Genomic DNA, 19,791 nt, shown 5'->3' with positions numbered 1-19,791 from the left:
GAGCCTACAATTTTAAATTTTAATCCTTTAAGCTCTTATTTCTTCAAGAACAAACCCTAGATTCCCAGATCTTGAGTTCTTGGAAGAAACATTGCAAGAAACAGGATTGCTGTGCAGAAAATCTAGGTTACTGTGTAGAGTTTTTCAGAAAACTATGAAAATTAATATTGCAGATTTTCATATTACTATGTAGAGTATTACAGATTTCTGTGTGCGGAGTTTTTCAGATTGCTGTGCATAAATTTGATACATCTTCAAGAAAGTGTGCACAATCTTGGTGCAAATTTCAAGATTATATACAGTTGATACAGATTTTCAAGGATTGGTGCAGATCTACAATGCAAAATAGCGCAATTTACAAATTATGCAAAGTTTATTGTGCTGAAATCAAATCTTGATGCAAAGACAGAATAGTAAGTGATTCTTAATCAAATCTTTGTAATCTTGATATTTTCTTGCAAAGAAGATAGACAAAGATTACAAATCTGTTGACGTAGTACAAATCTACACAAATTAGGATAAATCTTGATGTATTAGAAGTAAAGGAAGCAAGAAAAGTGTTGAGAAAACACTGTTTACAAGCACATACCTTGGTTTACAACATTTTAGCATATTATCATCAAGAAGATGTGTAGCATGTTGTTCGATTACATATCTGAGCATCAGTATTATGTAGAGAGCATGTTGATAACTAGTTGATGCAAAAGTGTACAAGCTTTACAATTTCGAGTACAAAAATTCAAAAAATTTGTTGATTGACACTGTGTTTACAACAAGTATGGCCCTGTTGGGAATTGAACCCAATCCACTGGTATGAGCCAGTGTGCCCTATACACCTTAAGGTTCTCCTAACTTGCATACAAGGTTCCTTGAGTGTAAAGATCTCTTGTAGATTCTATAAAGAACCAATTATGTGAAAGTAAAGGCTGTCAAGAAATAAAGCATAGTGAAGAACTCCTATGCAACTTAATAAAGAAGTGTGCAAAGTGCAAAGTTTAAACCTTTTGCAACTCTTTACAACTAAAAACAAGCAGTGGGAGGTCTGCTCTTACTTTGCTCGCTTGTTGTCTTAAAGAGCAACAGTTGTTGCCATCATTCACTGACAAGCAATTAAGCACGACATTCTGAGAGGAGCACATAGTTGATTTCTAACATCATTACAGCAATTTTCCTACAGTATTTGACAATAGTGGGGTGAATTGTTGAGGGGCTTGAGTGGAGAGGTGCCAAACAGAGAAAGCTCCTCAAGTGCAACACAGCCATTGAACATAAGTTGGAGGTATTCTTATCGAGAGTGCACCTAATAACCAAGGCCAAACGGAGGAAATGATTCCAAAACAATGGTCTGCATCATAAGCACTTTAGCAAGTGCTTCAGCAAGCATCATAGCAAGCTCTTCAATAGGAAGCATTCCATTGTGATTTGTGTGGTGTAAATCTGTGGGTTTGGCATTTTTGCAGTGAAAGCAGTGCAGCAGGCAGTTTAACGAGCTAACGTATTTAATTACATTTCAAGCTGCAGTTGCAAACGTCCATTGCAAGGTTCAGCTCAGCATTGCGTTGAGGCATCCCAGCCAAAGTGTATGATGCTCCTGCAAGTCCGTGTACTTTTTGTTCAGTTTATTTAGCCATTATCTTCAGAAAACGCTTTGTAATGATACCAAACTCTACTACATCATTCTTATAATTGTCAAAGGTAATACTCGGAATTATTTTACACAAGTACATGCATAATCTTTCAAATACCCACAACGTCGAGTACATAGTGCAGGCTTCACACTAGCGTAAAGCCAGAGGAAGCAGCTTCATCATGCACAGACTACAGCATGTCATTTAAGAGAGAGAGAGATAAAAGAAAGCGCAAACTTCATGGCTGATCAGCTCAGCCTTGCCTTGAGGCAGATCATAGCAATGCAGACTCGTCGATTCAGCTGCCATTACAGTAGGCCCTACTCTACGCCACTGTGATCAGAGCTCGTCTCTCAGGAGCAACACAAGCCAATGCTCAATATAGGAGCAACACAGGTCCACAAGCAGCTTCAAGCACATCAACGTAGCTCGTAGCACGCAGCACATATCAACGTAGCTTCACAGCAAGTAGCATCATCGGCCATCGCTTGATCAATGACATTACTGGCCATCAGTGTTCACACAAGGCAGAGTTGCCGTCTGATTGCAACAATGACACATGAAGATCAGAGGCTCCACACGACAAAACCATGGTAGCATCTCAGCGTTACACAGCTTGGCACAACCAGAAATTACATGCAGTTCGTGCGTATCAACGCAAGCAGTGTTGCAGCTCAGATGTACTGAGCTTATGACTGATGAAACCAAGCGTCAAGCTCACAACCTTTACTCAGGGTCTGAACTGCACCAAATCACTCAAACCACTCCAGACTATTGCTGTGAAGGTTAGGGAAGGGTGACATGCTAGATAAGATAATCATCGACAGAGCATAGATCTAGCACAACGCATCATTTTATTTAGAAAATAAAATGATAATAATAATAATTACTTTCATAATCTCAACGCTTTTCTTGCAAAGTTCAACATGCAGAGCTAAACGTTTTTTGCAGCTAGTAGAGAGGAGGGCTGCGTGTAGAATCATTGAGCTTTCAGTGGCTGCTAGCATCACTAAGCTCAAGAGAGCTTTCAACATTTGGGTGGTTGCCAACAGAGTTGAAGAGAAGCAATAGAAAGATCGTTCGTTGAAGGGAGCCTTAAGAGTTCTTTTGAAAGTTGGGCTAGGAATTGGAACCCTTTTCCCATTTTGACCTTTCACATTCAGCTCACATTCTAGTGTTTTTGACGACTTATCCTTGCCCATATTCCATACTCTTCCTCACCCTTGAGCATTTTAAGATTGTTTACAAGTGAGAGATTTTTGGTGTATGTGTAATTTTGGGTGTTCTTGAGTGTGTTAGTTGGCCACTCGCACGCATTGTTTGAGATTGTTCACATGCATTAGAGTATTGTGGTTTTTGTTCACACACAAACTTTTGGGTTTGTTTTTCACACCTAACCCCTAGTCATAGGGCATTCACGCGTACACTTTTGGCCATTTGATTTGTTTTTGGGTGTTCACACACACATTTTTGGCCATTTGAGCATATTGATGCCTTTTCCACAAGCGGTGTGGGATTCTTGAGCAAAATTGGGGGTGTTTTCACACTTTCGGGCATTGGCGAGACGATATGGGGATCCATTACTACCTCTACCTCACCTACGATCGCCGTGCTACCCACCATCATCGTCGTCGACATCAGTATGACTCCATCCCAGATGTTGATCGTGCGGCATCCACTCATACCCTGTTACTTTGGCTCTATGCTTATCATCTTGATTTGCCATTTCATGTGAGGAGATGCATATCATTTGCCGAGTTCATACATACATTTGGCACATCGTGGCTTTGACCTCTAGATCCTTCTTCACCGACATCATGCTATGATGACACGTCATATTCATGTCACTTATGGATATTTGAGTTTAAGATGTTGTTGCCTAGCCAGTTTAGAAACTTATTTGATATGAGGGGGATGTCCGTGCCAGATGGTTTAGACGTTCTACATATGGTGATTTTGTTGAGGATCTATGTGGTTATCTCTACAGGGATGGTTCATCATTGCTTGCATGGGATGATGTATATGGAGACTTGATTGAGGATCTATGTGGTTATCTTTACAGGGATGGTTCATCATTGCTTGCATGGGATGATGTATATGGAGACTTGATTGAGGATCTATGTGGTTATCTTTACAGGGATGGTTCATCATTGCTTGCATGGGATGATGTATATGGAGACTTGATTGAGTGCCCTACGTTTATGAGTAGAGATGACTATATACTTGAGGATAGGTATCATTATGACATGCATTCAGTGGGTGATGATGTGGATAGTGATGATGATGTTCATGCTATGACTTCAAATGATTATATGGATGATGATGATCATAGTGATCATTCATGGGATACATGTTTTGAGTTATGGCATGACAGGTTTGGATCCTTGGAGGACATGGATCAAGCATGCTGCCACGTTACTATCACAGTGGTGTTCGCATGGGCCTTAAGACCTTCCTACGAGACTCACCCACAACATCGACTAGCCATCATCTCATTGATTCTCATTTATGTAGACTAACTCATTCATTGTATTATGATGGGGATGATGATGTATCGCTCACACACACACACACACACACACACACACACACATGATGATAGTTATACACGTGCACATGATACCACTAACATATGCACATGATGATGATGTATGTGATAGTGATAGTGAGGGGGTAATGTGTGTGAGTTAGATCATGTGGGCATGATCTCAAGGGTAGAGATGGTAGTAGTGAGCATTACGAGCATCGTAGAGCTACCTATCTTTATTCGTAGTGATCATAGGGATACATTAGATAACCATAGTGATGCATTACATGATCTTGATGGGCATTTGACTAATCATGTCATTCGACTAGTCATACATCCCTAGTTACACATGGGATTGACACTTCACATGTCATTGAGCACATCATAGACCATGAGGAGCATATACCCGAGGTTCTAGTATTAGATGTGTTGGGCTACTCCTCTAGAGTTGTTACATGAGAGATTTTGGTTACGACCACTACTTCTAGTTTTTATAGCATTCTTGGAAGCATTTGTGTGGATCGAGTTGTTGTGATTGAGCAATCAGGGATAGTGCATAAGAGTAGTGATGAGTTCATGGAGGTGAGACATCGTAGGAGTATACATATTGATCATATTTTTAGCATATCCTATGACATTGACCTCGAGAGCTTTACATTTGATCTAGGTATTTTCTCAGATCTATTGTTATTGGAGATTGATTTATAGGATTTAGGTCATGTAGGGAAACCATTGATAGAGTTTGCCTTGGAGATTCCATTGATAGTGAGTTGGTTGATACCACTTATCTGTCTTATGTAAACACTTTGTCAGTACTTAGTGGTGATGATCTTTATGATGATCCAGCTTTTATCTTAAAGGGACACACACATATAGAGTCTCTTACACATGGAGATATTGTGCATGGGTCAGATCATACTCATACATATATTGATATGGTGGATCATGCCTTTGACTTTTTGAGATGTGATGGTGGCATGAGTTCACATTTGACTCTACACGAGGCCGACCTTGAGATATGTTCTTTTGGCTCCTACAGATGTCAACACGAGCCTATGTCCTTGGGAGCCAGGACATTTTCCTTTGGATGCATTCTTTGCCATTTGAGGAGCATAGTTTTTGGATATGTGGCTCAACATTCAAATGCATTTACGACATATTCCAGTATTGGCCTACACGATGATTATTTTGTGCCAGGACCATTTGACATTTTGGCCAAGAGTTTCGAGCTTCTTCGGCGAATACCTTTCATGCCAGATTCACACTGTTGTTGTGAGGATGGGCTTATGAGTTTTCCTTTCAACCCTCGGGCTACTATCTCTTTGGAGTCAAGCTTTCCTTTTGATCCAAGAGCTAATACCATTTTAGCTTCGACAGTTCGTGGTGTATACCATACATATCCCTTTGATCCTGGAGGATACTTGACTAACAATGGTTCCTTATCCTCTCCACTTGCACCAGATTATCATGGGACCATTGCCTTGGATTTTGCATGCCTCGAATTTCCTTTTGATCCAGGAGGTTGCATTGACGAGAGCCCTTTATCCTTTCCATTTGACCCAGGGGGTCATATGATTCATGTATGGGTCTTCCGCTACATTAACATTCAGTTATGGATGTGATTTTTGGCTTTTGTACATAGCCACTTGTATATGTTTTTTCTTGGGCACGACCACCCTTTGATTTCAAGGACGAAATCATTGTAGGAGGGGATGGTTTGTAATGAAGTAGGTTTGGGTGCACATGCACATGGGGAATGGGGCCTAGACACTTGGGCTTAGGGACATTTACATCATGTGTACTTTTGGGGGCCTTGGGCTATATTAGGGATAGGGCTCATGGACATTATACCCTTTTGATGATATTCACTCTATAAACATTCATGTCTTCTTGGTGCTCATGCTCAAGATTTCATGGCCTTCTTGGCTATTACCCTAGGATGGTGACCCACACCCATGTTGTCACTCCATGCTTTGAATGGGCTTGTCTGATGATAGTGATTTTGGCTTGTAACTACCCTGAGGAAAGGATTGACCTTTGTTGACTTGGAGCAAAAGCCTAATCTCCTATACACACGATAACTATGTTTTGCCTAGATTTCTCTTCTTACAACAACAAGAGAAGAGAAACCAACTCCTCAAACTTTAAGGCATTTGGATTTCCTTATACCATGAGTCTGATGGTGGTAGAAGGAAAATTTTGATATGATTCCTACAACACATTCAAGACAGTAGGCACCAATGAACTGTCGATATTTTTTTATCAACATTGACCAACTGCTCCTTAAAATCCTTGATTTTTGTAAGGAAACTATCCATGGAGTCTCCCTCATTCATATGCTCTGACTTTAATTGCTGGACTTTAATTTCTCGTAGATAAGAAACACATGCTTCATTACGTACTTGGTATAATGACACAAGTGCATCCCAAGCATGTTTACTAGTCTTGCATGACCGAATGCGAGGAATGATACTCCTCTTAACTGACAACGCAAGCAACACATGTGCTTGCGCATCTCTTCTATCCCACTTTGTTTTTGTTCCTGCGTAGGAGGCATGCTATTCTGTGGTAACGCACAATGTGAAACTAAGTCCGTGTTTGCATATATGCCTTCTACATCATGTTCATCAAAGGAACCATGACATTTCTCAGTGCCAACCACAACATTCTATAGCCCTTTGGCTCTATCAATACATGCCGCATCATATACGGTGGATAAAATTTGAAATACATCACTGTTTGCTATTTTTGATAATACCCAAGTAAGTAATCACACAACCTACAAGTGCTAAGTGATCCTTATTAGCAACCAAGGTGGTTGCTAATAAGGCCATTGACAGTGGAGATTTGCAAGGTGTATGAAAGAAATGCAGAGTAAAGTGAGTATAGATTTTACTCATCAAATGTAGAGATCAATGCCGCTAGAGATTTTAACAAGATCCGGTGTGGTGAGTATCTGATGATACTTTCACATGTATCTACACACTAGTCTCTATAGTGGATCTGACAATGCAAATCTGGTCTTTGAACAATGCAAATCTGATGAAGAACAATGCAAATCTGGTCTCTAAAGATGTCTGTAGAAAAAATGAAAACTGCGCAAACGAGCCCCAAAATGGAATAAAAATCTGACCGAAAAACAATAGTACAAAGTATTGAACACTTCTGGGTCCTCTTTCTTATCCCAGAAGGGCTCCTTGATCCGATTCAAGAAGTCAAGTGACCTGAGGTGAAGGGTAGGCAACAACAAATAGGGGTGAGGAGCGTATGCTCTAATACCAAATGTTGGAAACAGGGTCACAGGAATGCGCACACAGACACACACACAATGGAAAAGCTCAAAGGGATCACACAATGAGATGATGGATAGATAATGAATGTGTGTTGTACAAAGATGATACGTATACCCTAATATGGGTTGAGGGTTTAGGGTTTTTGGGTACTTTTTCATGCCAGCTATCATATGAGGAAAAGTACCCAAAAACCTTATTTTCTTATCTCTAATGCATCATACTAACCGTGCACAAGATGGAGTAGGTCCATGAAATGGAGAAGATGCATAAGATGTAGTAGGGGGCCAAAACTCTACATAGTTAAGGAACTTGGTCCAAATTGCATCAGTGCACAAGATGGAGTAGGTCCATGAAATGGAGAAGATGCATTAGATTTAGTAGGGGGGAAAGATGAAGGTATCATGCTACAATGTTGTTACTATAAAGAATTGGCCTCCTCGTACTCATTTAGCAACCCCAAATACTATGGCCACCCCATGCCAAAGTATATTCAAGAGATGACTCTAGCATGTAGCATGAAGATCTTATGATATAATGTTGTTACTATAAAGAGTTGGCCTCCATATGGTCCATTAGCAACCCTAAATACTATGGCCACCCCCACACCTATGCCAAGTATATTCAAGAGATGACTCTAAACTGGGTGTTTGTGGGGAGGATATTGTGAGGTGGTAGATCTACAAACTGGGTGTTTGTGGGGAGGATATTGTGAGGTGGTAGAACATGTAGATCTTGCCTCCCCTTTGCAAAAAGCACTAACAAGAAGTAGTAGAAACCACCTCATTTTACTATAATGTTGTTGGGTCATAGGACAAAGATATTCCATCATGCAAAGAGCTTGTATATGCTCCTTCATCTACGATGGTCAACAAAGAAAGAGATCAGGGTGGATACATTTGGGGAGTATGGTATAAAAGAATCTCCAATCTACATAAGGAAAAAAAAAGGACACAATTAGAAAGACTCTAAAAACGGAGCCATATGTAGCATATGTCTTACATATAGCCTACACATTGACCTTATACATAGCCTATACACATTGACTTTAGCCTATGCATGGGACTTATACTTAGCCTATGTATAGTGACTGCCGATATGCATAGCAGCAACTTTGCATGACTATGCACATGCTCCTACATAGGCCACCATGCCTAGCCTATGCATAGTGACCTTATTCATAGGTTGTATGCATAAGCTATGCATAGCGGCCTTATGAATAGGGGCATATGTATAAGTCTTCCTATGCATAGGACCTTATGCATAGAGGATATGCATAGACTACTATGCTTGGGGTATGCACCCCTTTGTATTGGCTATGCATAGTAGCCCTATGGCCTTATGCATAGCCTTTGTATACTCTACGCATCAAGCCTACTATGCCAAAAGGCTTCTATGGATAGTACATGATACATAGACTATTGTATGTATATGGCATGCTACATAGACTGTATGTATAGAAATGTATATGCTATGTATAGCATATGCATAAGGCTACTCTGTGTAGCCTATTGCTAATTCATAGGCCCCTATGAATAGTGTATACATAGTTATGCATAGCATATGTATATGCATAGCGCATATGCATAGGCTACATAAGTATATGCACCAATGCATATGCATTGGCTACACATTGTCTATAAGTTTGCATAGCATATCCATAGGCTATGCATATGTAGAAAGCTGTCATATGCATAGGCTATGCTTAGCCCACTATGCATTGGCTATGTAAAGGTGCTATTAGCTACCTATGCAAGCTATAGGCCACTCTGCATAAGGCCTACTATGTAGAGGCCCCTATACATATCTTATATTGTGCATAAAGCTACTGTCTATAAGATATGCATAGGGGCCTCTACATAGTAAGCCTTATCCACAATGGCCTATAGCTTGTATAGGCATCTTATGATGCCCATATGCATATGGCCACTATGCATAGCCTATCCATAAGACCACTAGAAATTGATGAAGAAAGAGGCATAAATTATTGCAATAGCAAAGTTCACAACAAGCTATTTTTTGCTTTAGGTAAATGAGAGTAATAGTAGAGGAGCTTCACTCATGAGCTCTATCAAGCCATACTATGTATCATTTATGATTTGGGCAAATGAAAGTAATAGTAGAGGAGGTTAAGTCCTTGTTATGCTTTGGGTAAATGAGAGTAATATTAAAGAAGCTTTAGTCATGAGCTTTATCAAACCATACTATGTATCATTGATGCTTTGGGCAAATGAGAGCAATAGTAGAGGAGGTTAATTATTTATTTTTAAATTAATAATTAATGCCTTTGGGTAAATGAGAGTAATAATAGAGGAGCTTAATTATTTGATTTTTAGTTAAGAATTAATTAACACTACTTGACAGCTCTCCATCACACAAAAACATTTTGTTTGCACACCTTATCTATTTTCTACTTATCAAATGTATAGCTGACTGAGTGCTATGGTTTCTCACTAACCATGGGAGTTTGGTCCTAGTTCACAAAGATAAAAAACTAAGAACATTCAAATCCACGAATTGAAAAGTGCATCTCCCCATCCATCCATGGGGTGCTACCATTTGAGCCTGTGCTTTGAACAATCCCCCTCAAGCTTAAAACCATCTCATACACTCCAGTTCTTCCTAAACATTTAAAACTTCTCCATGCTCAAGGCCCATTAGAATTTACACACTTATGCTAGTGTGTACCAAATTAATCTTACCTGCTAAAATGTTATTTCAAATGTAATGATAGTGCATCTTAATGGGCTTAGTCCTAGCATGAAATGTTGGATTTCTAGCAAGCTATATGTTGCTCATGTTGTTGTGATATACAATAATCTAATCTTCAAGAGGCTAGTCAATATCCATATCTTTTTAGACAAGCTATATCTTTTTAGACAAGCTACCTCACAACGTTGCCATAGAAGGTGCCATTGTACACTCTACCTTTGTAGTCGACAAAGCAATGATAGATTGTTTTTTCAAACTACACCTGAAAATTGGTGCACTCCAAAATGTAAACATAAAGCTAGTGGTAGATCTTTATGTAAGAATACATATCTATCAACCTAGTTAGCCTAGTCACCCATCTATGTAATCATACACATCTATACATCATATACTACTAGCCAGTTAGCATCTACACATTTATATCTCTCTTTACCTAAAAAAGTAATCCATAATGTATTATCCCTTTCACATATCTCAGTATCCTCATCTTGCAAACAAGTGAGGCTTCCTATTAGGAGTCTACATGAATTAGCTCACAAGACCAGCTCTATAGTTGAGATTAGTCCCAAAATGGTGATATAGATTAAAATTCCCATCATCATTTGATACATGGTAAGATCCTCTACTCACCTCCATCCATCCACTCTGAGCTTCACATTTTTCTCCAAGGGTGTATTGATCATCTTGTATCCCATCACACTATACCATCATACTATACTTGGATAATATGTCCCATCATACTATACTTAGATTATATGTCCAAACCATACTATTTTTACACATCATATATCATGCTTCTATTTTTACATGTCATATATCGTGCTTGATTTCAAGTCCTCTATGACAAGAAAGTATCTCAACTCTCCAAGACATTTCATATTAGACTTGCTCTTCAAGATTCTCTTCACATCAGTAGGCTTCATCATTGGTATCACCTAGCAATCAATTCATCTACATAGATGAATGTCAATGGTAATCCCAATTTTGTCTTCCTTACATAGAGTGACTAATTTGTATTCACACTTTCAAAGCTAACACCAGCAAAACAACGATGCTTAACCATCATGTTGAAATAACGATATCATTCTCACCTTGTTTTGTAGAAGTACCTCACCATTCACCTTGTTTTGTAGAAGTACCTCACCATTCACCACCAACATCAATTTTCGATCTTGAGATGTTCCCTTTTTTTTTTCCCCTCATCAAATCCAATGATTACTTATCCTTGCTTTATCATCACTACTTGGGTTTATGCTGTTACATCATACCCCACTATCATGTTTTAACAATAAAATCTACCTTCTAAAGGTTGCTTCTCATCACTTTATTTTTCACTTTTGTCCCTTGATAAACTCATTGTTCTCCTACTTGAGTTAGCAGAGAACTTTACATAAAAAACACATGTGCATTCACCTTAACCTAAGGGCATAATCCTCGCACAAGGCATATATTGAGGTGGATCTCATTGATCAAGTTACCAAGATGGGTGGAAAACCATAGCCAAATTACTTCTCACAATTTACAAGCACCCTTACCTTGCCATCAACATCCATGTACATCTCTGGATGGGGGAGCCGTGGTGGGCGAAAGCTTGTCCCATGGTATAACCCATCACTTGGATCACTTGGATTCCCTTAGCTTGTACAACCCATCACCTAGATTCCCTCAATAGATGCAATCACAAAAGGTTATCCTCAATTCCATCATGATGATTCTATTTGAGACCCTAATCTCCTCAGCAAACCCTCAATGAAAAACCTTTGCATGAAAAATCTCCTTAGTCTTCTCTCCATTGGAATAAAAATAAAAACCTCAACAGGGGTGCCTCAATGAGTGCCTCATTTTCTTTGTAGACCACCAAGCCATTTTGTACTTGGTAAACAAGCCCTGTATGACAGGCAGAACCACTTGGTGGCTACTTATCTTGGGGGGTTCACTATATGTAAACCCTCTATATCACGTGCGTTCAAGGACTATTTGAAAAACCCCTTATCTGTGAATTTTTCATGAATAAAACACACCCTTTTTCTATTCAATCTGTGAATACCCCCTTTAAATGGTACTCTTATGTATGTAAAAAATTTGTAAAATAAGGATTTTAAAAATCCCTTTTGCTGAACCCACGTGATATGCTTACATATTTATGAGTGCCCCCCCCCCCCCCTCGAGCTGGTTATATTGCTCGAGTTTGTTAACCACTCCGGTTAGCATTACCTTTTACGTGGCTACACATAGAAAGAAAAAGGGAGTGGCAAGTGGTGAACTCTTTGACTGGATGCAGTGGTGAACTCTTTGACTGCAAGAAAAAGAAGACTAAGGGCCACAAGGTGTGAGCTCCTTCTCTAATTTCATTTTCAAAAGTTTCATTGAATTTCTATAGGTTAAACTTAAAATTTATCTTTTGATTTGTTTTGTATAAATTCATCGGTCAAATGATGAGATATGGTATTGGAGCAAAGTAAATAAGGATTGGTCTCTTGAAGCATATCATCATCTCTTCATTGAAATTCATCACCTTGATGCTTACAATCTCTAAGGGTAATCTGAAATTTTACGAATAAAAGTTTTTTTTCTATGCTCTTTAGTCTAGACCTTTGGTTGTACTTAGAAGATCTTCTAGGGTCGTTGTAAAATCGTCTTAAGTTCTTTCTTAAAATTAATCATCATTTTTTCTCATAATTTTACCTCAACCTCCTTCTTCAATTTTTGGTATTAGGGTTAAGTCATAAATATCCTATGACATATTTAAGCCTTTACTAGTGTATGTGCGTGTCCGTACACATCATCCTTTTAAGGGTAAAGCAACGTGATTTCTAACTTAATAAGTGGTATTCTTAGGTATTACAGGCTACACCATCCCTCTTGTAGTGTAATGGACAATGCTTAACTTGCCGTGGGGAAATTGCCGATATCCAAGCTCATATATCGGTAGACTCCAAGCTTTGCTAGTGGTAACCAGCACCAGTCTCTCACCAACTCCTCAAGCTATCACCATGATATTGCTTTTCTCCTTACAAGGACACTCATTCCTCTCTGCTCTCACACTTAAGAACATAAGCATAAGAGGAACATGCACCAAGAATGCAACTCTCTCTCCTCTCAACTCTCTCTCTCACACCATAGACACACAAGAGAGCAAGGAGATAAGATTAGACTCAATTAGCACAAAGAGGGATTGTGTCTTGCATTATGAGAATGTTATTACTTGTACAACTTACCCTTACAACAAGGAATAAGTTTCCTTTTCTCCTTACAAGGACACTCATTCCACTCTGCTTTCACACTTAAGAACACAAGCATAAGAGGAACATGCACCAAGAATGCCTCCATGTACATGCATATTGAGCATTCACAAGAGCATACCATATGCTATTCCAAAGCATTGATTCATGTTCCATCATGTAGAATAGCTCCCATCAATCAAGTAAGCACATCAAAGCATGTGGTTAGGGCATTCAAGTATATGATTGGAGTATGTAATTCCATCATATGCCATTCAAATGGCATAGAGATAGCTATGAATAGCATGTATTGCATCCAAATGGCACCAAGAAGCAATAATCCCCAAATTTTACTCTAAGATTTGCTCAATGTCTCATATGAGAACTTGTCAATGCATAATGGCATCATTAGAGCTCTCATTAGCCACAAGACGATGCAATTAGCTTGCAAGGAAGGATAAATGGCATGAAATTAGGGATTCTTGATGAAAACCCCCAAATCTTGAACCATAGAATCAAAATGGATCTATTTCTTGTTGCAAGATTCAAGCATTATGATGCATGAGAAGCTTGACATGTCTAGTTCCCATTTCATGAAACTCTAATTTTTCCCAAGAACTCAAGAAATGCAAGGAATTGAAAATATCCATGAAATCCTATGCTCAATCAACAATTGATCACATATATGGATGTAACTAGGCATGAGAAGGAAGACTATTGAAGAAATTCTTCCAAGATTTGATGAAGAACCCTGATTTTTCATGGAATCCCTAATATGCAAGAGAAGGAGAAATTGAAACATTAAGAATATTAGTAACTTGCTTACTCATAATACTTGCTTTTCCAATCTTTGTGGTCATCCAATGGTGATTATTGAGCTCGATCTTCTCCAAAAATGTGCGCAACAGAATCCTGCCCCTTATTTTACGACCAAAATCGTTAGCATAAGGCTTCCCATAGTGCCCAAAATAAAGCTCCAACTATGCCCTAACCAACCCTAGTAGCCATGATAAGTATAGAATGGCCATTGTATTCTTGATGAAGCTCCAAAGCACCAAGGGAAGGGCGAAATCAGCACAGCCAAAATGGAGTCTTACGGGAAGAAACGTCTACGAAAATGGCTACTCACATGTTTGAAAAGAAGCCTATGCTTTGCCTAATCAAACTCCCAAGTACAAGCAAGCTACTATGAAGCTTCAAATCTCTCACATCAAGCACAAAGAAGCCTATGCTTTGCCTAATCAAACTCCCAAGTACAAGCAAGCTACTATGAAGCTCCAAATCTCTCACATCAAGCACAAAGAAGAGGGCAAAAGAAAAAATGTTTTGATTAGTCATGCTAATCAAGATTAGTGAATTTTCCCCCAATTTTGGTCCTAGGACTTGAAATTAGGTGCAGTCACCCAAAATTTGGTCCACATAAAACCCATAACCCCAAAAGCTTAGGAAGTAAACAAAGAGAAGGAAATTTAACCATTCAAGGTCACCATAGCCATCTTCTTGAACAAGAAAATCAAGAAAATGCAAAAAATTCAAGAAAAATCAAGAGGACTTCAAGCAAATTCAAGAAAATGGATCAAAAGCATGGCTCTGATACCAATGAAAGAAAGGAACATCTAGATTAGCCTTGGATTATCCTAGATTAGCCTAGATTAAAGAGATTATTCTAGTTTTATAAAGAAAAGAGAATAATAACTTATATTTCATGGAATCATGGTGCAAGTGTGCAAAAAATAATAGTTAATGGTGCACATATAGTTGACAACTTTGTTGGGAATCAAACTCAGTCTACAAGTGTAGACTTGTCTGCACCATACACCACAAGGTTTCAAATGGTTTGAAAAGAACGCATAAATTACTTGAGGAAGAAGGAAATTGTTAATAGTAAGCCATTTAGACACAAATGTTACAAGATCAAGTGGATTTTGATTTAATAAAGATGATTAAGGAGTTCTTAGGGTGGATCATCTTGCAACAAGGAAGTAACCTACAATAAAATTAGCTCCTAATTTTTTTGGACCTTTCAAGATAATTACAAAGATAAAATTGACCATGAGACCATCACTACATGCACTATCAACACTTATGTTGAGTATCTTGTGACTTTTGAGAACGTCAAATGGATGCCAGAAAAGTTTTTCCATTCTTACCAAAGTCTCATCCACTCATACCATCCATGCGATTGAGATCGATTGCAACCCAAGCAAGAGGGAATGTTAGTCATAACCTCTATGGAGATTCCCATTATTTTATTTTGGGATAATTTATTTTGGATGCACCTTTTATTTATATCATTTACTAGAATTAATGTGTTTAATCAACTTTGTGTATTGGTATGATATAGTCAAGATTAATGTGTCTAATTAGCTGTGTGCACTGACTAATATTATTTTTTATGTGAGTGATAAGTGGAAGATTATGTGTTAATCCTCGCAGGTGGAACATGTGTTAGACCACTATGAGATATTTTGGAAGACATGCGAATACACTTTTGGTAGGCCCAAGACTTTATATTTGTAGCTTGCTATATTTTTGTACATCTTTTACGCTCAAAAACTCAAAAGCACTTGTGCACTATTTCTCGAAGTTATCTTTTTGAAAAGCAAGCTTTTTCTAATACATATAAATATGGGTGAGTGGTTTAAGGGCCACACTGAAAAGCTTTGAACCGAATTCTCCAAGAGAGGATGAGCTCCCTCAAAGTGATGGGTGAAATGCCTTGTGTTCATTGCCATCACTACGTCCATCCCAATCCCCAATCTAGGTCTATCTTTCTGTACTGCATACATTGCAAAAAATTTTGTCATGACACATCTCAATGTCCTAATTCACCTACAATTATCTCAAAACCTCAATCTCCCATGTCCCAAACAGAAACAGTCCTCCAAAGGGCAAAAACCGCTCAGAAAAAGTAGTTAGGTGAACACTTCAGTGTTTCTATTGTCGTCGTGGAGTGCACAACGTGGCATATTTTAAAACACAAAACAAAAGAGGATGCAAAACCTCCTAAACCCAAGAACAAAAAGGGCCAACAAACAGTTGAAACTAAAGGTGAAATAAAGGACAAGGAAAAGCAGCCTGTGGAGAACCTATCCCCAAAAGCGCCAAAAGCTACACATAATGCGGAAGCATCCACCTCAAAGATTACCCCTAAAACCACAAAACCCACACGTGCGACACATGAAACAAAAGCTTGAAAAAACTTCATTCTCATTGCATGGGAAAACATAATGAAAACATGATGATCCAAGGAAAGTTAAAAGATGAAACAAGTTCTAGTACATCACTTAGTAAGGACGAAACAAGTTCTGACTTGTCACTCAGTGCGCCTCCCAATCGAATCAAGAAACTAGAACCCACCTAATCACCCCAAATTAACAATCATGATCATATACATATGAGGAACACAAAAGGCAAGCTCAAGAGTGCATGCTTAGCATTGTTGAGTGTCATACGATCACTAGTTATTATTGAACCTCATAATGTCAAACCTAAAAAAGCAACCAAAATATAAACATTGGAGGAGTATCTCTTACCCTTTCAAGAGGAAGACGTACTCCCTATAGAGAACTCATCTAGCCAAGAAGAGTCATCAAAGGAAGATTACACGAATGATGCAGTAAAAAAACACGTGAGGAATTTGATGAATCCCTTAAAAAATTTAAGCAGTCTATTAAATCCTCATTTTTGCGGCAGTGCTCTTCTCTCATGGTGAGGCTAGCATAGCTTCAGCCCTTGCACCTTTAAAGGCTAACTGTGAGTTGTACCAAGAGCTCAAGAGTTACATTGCACAGGACTATAAGGATTCACAAGTTTCCAAACAAACCTCAGTTTTACAGTGGTCAGTGGGACCCAAGGTACCGTTGTACACATTGGAAACTCTTGAAAAAACTGAGAGCCAAGAAGAGGAAAGTAAATGGGAATATGAAACTGAAATGGAAGAGGAAAGTGAATGGGAATATGAAACTGAAATGGAAATAGAAGCTGAAACAAAAACTAAAACTTCCATGGTTCTGCTTGAGGATTCTATCATGGTATGGTTAGATTTCTCTATGGGAAATAAGGTTAAGTGCAAAACATGCATTGATTAGCCCTCGGGCAAGCCATAACCTGGTGATAATAAATACTTGGGTATCATTGGGCCAACCTGCAATCATCCCTAAAGGAAATTCTCTTGTTATTACGATAGGTGCCTACAATGGAGAAAATATTGAAGTTCCAGGTTGCTTCAATTTTGCTACTAAAACAATCTGTCAAATTGTGGAATTTAAATTCCATGCAACCCTAAATTCCCTTAAATATGATGTCATCCTTGGGGAACTTGGGCATGTGACTCATGGTATTCAATTGACGAATCCATGCAAACAGTCACCTTGTACAGTCTTGCGGGCATTGTGAAATTGCTCCTACAGGAGAAAACAACCTTGGAGTAGAACTCCCAACATATCTACTCAGAATATCCCAAGAGTTATGGTTGGATTTGAACTTTATCATAAAATCATCACAGTCCAAGCACAACTTTATCCACAACGAGAACACAATCTTTCACCATTGACACAAGATTGGTTTAAATCTCCTCTGGATACAAGGCACTGTAGGATTCAGGGAATGACAATTCTGAGATCAATTTTTCTTTAGCCATTTCTTCACTTGGTTTAGATGAGAAACATCTGATAACATGATCATCCTCTAGCATGTTTTCATCTAAACAAATTGCTTCTTTTTTATAACATTGATTGAATGTTTCCATATTGGATACAATGATTAAGTTATGTAAGCTTTTTTTCTTTATGCCCATCATGAAACATCTCTTCAATTGAGCATCGTATAGTTTTTCCCATGGCTCACATCATGAGTCCAATATTTTTATTCGAAGGATAAAATCTCTAATAGTTTCGTTTTGTTTTCGCTCAATCGAATAGAGTTCTCTTGCTGCACTCCACCTATAACCTTGTCTTAAAAAGTTATGGATAAAGGTTGTTTTTAAGGTCTTGGAATTTGTTTTAGTCGTAGGCATCAATGTGATGAATCATCGACTAGCCTTTTCCACACTAAGCAAAGGTTCAATGCATGTACCTTGGTGGGGCATTTTGGATTTCCAAAGGCTTCAAATCTCTATTCAAACATTTGAATGAATTGAACAGGATCGGTTATTCCATCATACTTGCCCATGATTTTGAAAATCACTACGGTTATGTTTTTTGATGAGTCATTGAGGCTGTGTGTGGGTGCTCTTATGGTTAGGACCTCATTTAGTCCTTGGGCAAACCCCCTTCCTAGATTAGTCAATTTGTCTAAGGTTTGGGCATCTAAGGGTTACGAAGGGTTGGACCTAGCACTTCTAAAGGTTTAGGACTTGTGGTAGTGCTAGGCAAATGACCAAATCCTAGAGGGATTGATGTGACAGGGGATGTAAACCCGATGACACGCTTATTGTCGGCATGGAAAATGGTATTAGGAGATGCATTTGGGGCATGGATCTCAATGGCTTAAAGATTTCAACCATTTGGTTCAGTTTGGGTGTGGGTCCAGGTAATCCCTCTATTGTTGGCATGTCTTGATGCTACCAATTGCTCCTTAATGAGCAAGCGCACATGCTTTTTTTCTTCTTCTTTTTTGGTTATCTCACAGCCCATTACAGGCGGGCAAACACCTAAGGATGTTAAACACCCAATAGACAATTAACACAACCGAGAGAACTCCCCATAACAGGGCACAAAGCAAGGTACAAACTGGCCTAGAGAGCTATGCACAAATTTGCTAGACAAGGTATGGACCTTGTATAGGTTTACCACCACAGGGCAAGATGGCCACACCCCTGGCCAACAAGCTATACAGAGCCTAGAGAAGCTAGGCGCAACAAAGAGAAGTCCTTGGGTGAAGGCATGAGCGAGGGAGAAGAGAAGTGTTGAACAATCAAAGGCTACTGAAATGTCCTGTGCATATACGGTGTTGAAGACGTGAGTTGGGTAGTGAAAAGATGCAAGGGAGAAGAGAGCTTGAGCTCTTGCAAGCACACACACACTCACACAAACCCTAGAAGAGAACACACAAGGTGAGAGGCTGAAAATTCTTCTTCTTCTTCCCATAACAAAAGAGGTCTACAAAGAAGATAAAGTGACTAACACATATAATCGAGTATATATGAGCGGTCCATAATGTGAACACGCTAAGTGGAGTGGGTAGGTGTGGACTAGTTGGTGTAGTCTAGTTATAGAATCTCTCACAAAGATATGTTGGTGCTAGCTATTAAACCCGCCAACGATGTAAATGTCGAACGGTCATGCAAGCGCCTTGTGAGAGTGTCAGCTCATGTTGAGCTTGACATCTCAACACTCCCCCTCAAGCTCAACTCCATCTCATGAACTCCAAGCATATCTCAAAATCTATGGAGCTTCTTAGTTCCCAAGGCC

The sequence above is a fragment of the Cibotium barometz genome, chromosome 34 (genome assembly GCF_041138505.1).
Source record: "Cibotium barometz isolate CiBa-2024 chromosome 34, ASM4113850v1, whole genome shotgun sequence".
Lineage (NCBI taxonomy): Eukaryota > Viridiplantae > Streptophyta > Polypodiopsida > Cyatheales > Cibotiaceae > Cibotium > Cibotium barometz.
Note: the sequence above shows the minus strand (reverse complement) of the source record.